The sequence below is a fragment of the Artemia franciscana genome, chromosome 9, assembly GCF_032884065.1.
Source record: "Artemia franciscana chromosome 9, ASM3288406v1, whole genome shotgun sequence".
Classification (NCBI taxonomy): domain Eukaryota; kingdom Metazoa; phylum Arthropoda; class Branchiopoda; order Anostraca; family Artemiidae; genus Artemia; species Artemia franciscana.
Genome location: NC_088871.1, coordinates 50781954 through 50785600, shown reverse-complemented (window position 1 = coordinate 50785600; position 3647 = coordinate 50781954). Strand labels below are relative to the sequence as shown.

General features: G+C 31.9%; 1 long non-coding RNA gene across 1 annotated transcript; it reads right to left on the bottom strand.

The window, feature by feature from the left end:
- Positions 1 to 280: 280 nt before the first annotated feature.
- On the bottom strand, positions 281 to 3149 carry LOC136031525 (uncharacterized). Its single transcript, XR_010618527.1, has 2 exons — positions 2997 to 3149; positions 281 to 893 (listed from the first exon to the last, which is right to left on the bottom strand). It is a non-coding gene; the product is annotated as an uncharacterized LOC136031525 (long non-coding RNA).
- Positions 3150 to 3647: the final 498 nt, after the last annotated feature.

The following is a 3647-nucleotide window of genomic DNA, read 5'->3' as shown; positions in this document are numbered from 1 at the left end:
ACTTTCAGTTAAAAAAACTAGTTTTTTTTTATGTAATTCTGTAAAAAAAAAACAGAATAACTATGAATATTTGCTGAAACTAATTGGAGAAACTGAAAATTCTTTGCGCTTAGTTTTATTGGTTAGGACATAAAATGCACAGAAGTCCAAACACGCTTTAAAGTCCGTTTCAACACTTTAAAAATTTGAGGTAAACACTTGAAGAGATGAACTTTACTATCCTCAAATGCAAGTATGAAACACAAACAAAGCGGGAATACTAAAAATTCGAGGTAAGCACTTGAAGTGATCAATTTTATTATCTTCAAACGCAAATATGAAACTATACCAACACGAAAAGATCAAACACATTTTCTCAGGCTCGAACTTAAAACTTATTGACTCTTATATATTTGGAATTAGGTTAAAACGCAGATTATCTTGATGTAATACTTGTTATCAAAAACCTTTCATTTTTGTCAGTGACTATCAAACAGTTCATTGTCACAAAACTGTGTCAAATTGTTTCAACTAAACTGTGCGTTACACCTTTACCAGGAACTGTTTGAATTGTGCACCATGCTTAAGACTAAAAATCCAGGATTAATTACAAATAAGTCTTGGTCCATGTGAGCATTATCTGATGCCATTATAAGATTAATTCCTGCTTTCAGTCTAGGAACATTCCGTATAGTAACATTGTCCCCAACACGACGATTTGCTTTATAGCAACATTGCGGTACAGTAACAAGGTCCCCATCACGACGGCCATAGTCCTTTAATCGATTCCAGTTTGCTCTTCGAGCTTCATGAGAGCGTAGGCCAAGAGGCCATCGACTTTCATTTGAATTCTCAATCAGAGTCTAAACCATCTCAAAAGGACATCCTGAACCGGATAGCTGCTCTTTCACTCGCTTCAAAAAGAAAAATCCGTTGAGATTCTTAGAACAATATTTAACAAAATAAAACTCGGCTGAAGCAAATCTCACTATTTGCAAAAAGCTCAGTCTAACCAACTTATACTTAAACCAAATTCAGGGAGGGGCAGTTGTCTCCAAGTCCTGGCAAATCACGCCCCTGACTGATTGGGATGAGTCCACTCAAAGAAAAAAAAAAGACAGCATTAAAAATTGATAAAGAATAAAAATAGTACAAAGAAACCGAGCGTCGCTCTGTCCCTTATATTGTTGCAGAGTATGTTACAAAATAGTATCAACAGTTTTAAGGTATTTTTTGGGTGGGGGGGGGTACAATTTTCTCATTTCTGAAGTACTTATTTCGGAAAAAAGGGGTCTGGATGGGGGGCTAGTTGGCCTATAATATTTGTAAAGTTCTATATTATGCTGAAACTGTTAGTTACATTTTCATTAAGATCCCTCGAGTTTTTGGGGGTGATAGGTAACATTTGATAGGTAACCTATAACCTAATGAATTTTATGTTTTTTAAATTAGCATCACTGAAGGTCAATGAAGGAATAAATCAATTTAATAGCGGAAAATTCTAACCCATACTCCAAAAGTTGTATATTCCATGAATTGTGAGTTAACAAGGGAAACATGAAAACCAATGATATTAAAAGTTATGTTATTTCTTTAAGCTTTGTGGCACACTGTATTACAGCTCTTTCTCACCTCTAATAAACACTGTGGCATAAATTTCAATCATAGATTCCCTTGATACTAGCAGAAACATTTATGTAGGCATTTTACTTAAGCCCTATATTTACTTGTTTGTTGCTCCTAAGGAGTGATTATTAAGCATCAATGTCTACACCATAGAACTCAAAGCTGTAATAAAATATGAATACTTAAAGGCGAGCACGTAACTACCGAGGCTATCAAAATACAATATATTTTATTTTGTATAATTTTGTTTAAATATATTAAATATATAGTATTATATACTCTATTCCTTAGGTATATTCGCACATGAAAAGTGCTATTTGCAACAATTTTTCTTTCAAGTTATTGAAAATTACTAAAATTTTAGAAGAATGCTACACTTTTGTCAGTGTTACCAGATTAGGCCATGAAAATAGGCAGAATTAATCATTTAAACTCTACAACAGTTTATATACATTAAAAACTCAAATATTGACAGTCTCTCTATTCCCTTACAATCAAGAGGTGGGACGTTCCATTTATTTTGTGTTTTCTATTGACTCTTATTTAATATATCCAACTTTAAAAGCTCTGCTCTCTGTTGGGGGCTAGTATTTAAAGACATCTATACTTCAAAGCAAAATTAACCTTCTTGAGCTACTTGGTCCAATAATTTTTTGTTTTCACAGTCCTTGGTACTAGGATAGAAACAATTAAAATTCAAAACATATGTTATCAATAACAAGAAAATAATTAAAGAAAAGTGGAATATATACAATATTAACCATGGGGCTTACATTATAAACAGCAAGGAACACAAACATAGTAACAACATTATTCACAATTTGTGGATGGTGTTGGTCTTTCACAAATTTGCCAGAGGATTTGGCCAGAGACTAATATAATGAGTGGTTGATTTTTCAATTCCTGTAACTTTTTGTTCAATGTCAAATTCCCATAGTTTATTCGGCTGGTAGTTCAAAGTCATCATTATTGCCCTTACATTGCATTAATTCAAAACAACTCAGAATGACATACCGAAAGGATATATCTTAATTCTCTAAATTTTTTGTTATGACAATATGTTATTGAGCAAAATAAATACGCTCTCATTTAAGAAGCTTAATTCAAGCTAATATCTAAACTTCAGTGCAATTAGAAAATTCAAATTTGCACAATATATATGACTGTTGCGGTTGGCTGAAACTATTCCTTCTATTAGAGTTCTCAGGAATAATGAGACAGCTCTTTAAAGACTTTGGTTAGAAAAGCAATCTTTGGGATAATAATCTTCAAAATTTCCCTTATTGGAAGTAATTGCACTTCATATGAGTGAGTTTTGCATGTGAGATTTCTGAGGAAGACAACTTTGACAATTTAGAAACGTGGCTGGCATATACAAGAAGTAAAATTACCTCTAAAATCTTATCGGAAGCGTTGATACCAAGTCGATGATGGTGCCAGATACCACTCTGAAACCAGTTCAACCCCTGAACAGTCTTAAATTTTGTTAACCATCTGCTATCTGGAAGTACTGTCCCCTGAAAACATAAAAATATTAGCTGCTTATTAAGTAATATTCGTCCACGAGTGTTTACAAGTATATATATATATATATATATATATATATATATATATATATATATATATATATATATATATATATATATATATATATATATATATATATATATATATATATATATATATCAAACTGTTGAGGTAAATAGTGACGGCTTTTATACGGTTCACCTTCCAATAAAGTTGAAAATAGATGCTTCGTTTAATACCTCTAAACAGCCAGATAAAAAGTGTTTACTGTATATATATATATATAAGTATAATAAAACATAGTATATAACATAGTATAATATAATATAACATATACGTAAGTATACAGTACATGTATAAGACTGGAAAAAAGTTAGCCACGAGAGCTTTCGTTTTGAATGCGACAGAATATTAAATAAAAAAAAGTATCCTTTCATTTGCTGTGCACACACTGAGGCCTTAGTGAAAAAGAAATAGCCCTTGGACTTACCACCTATCTTGCAGAAATTAACCAT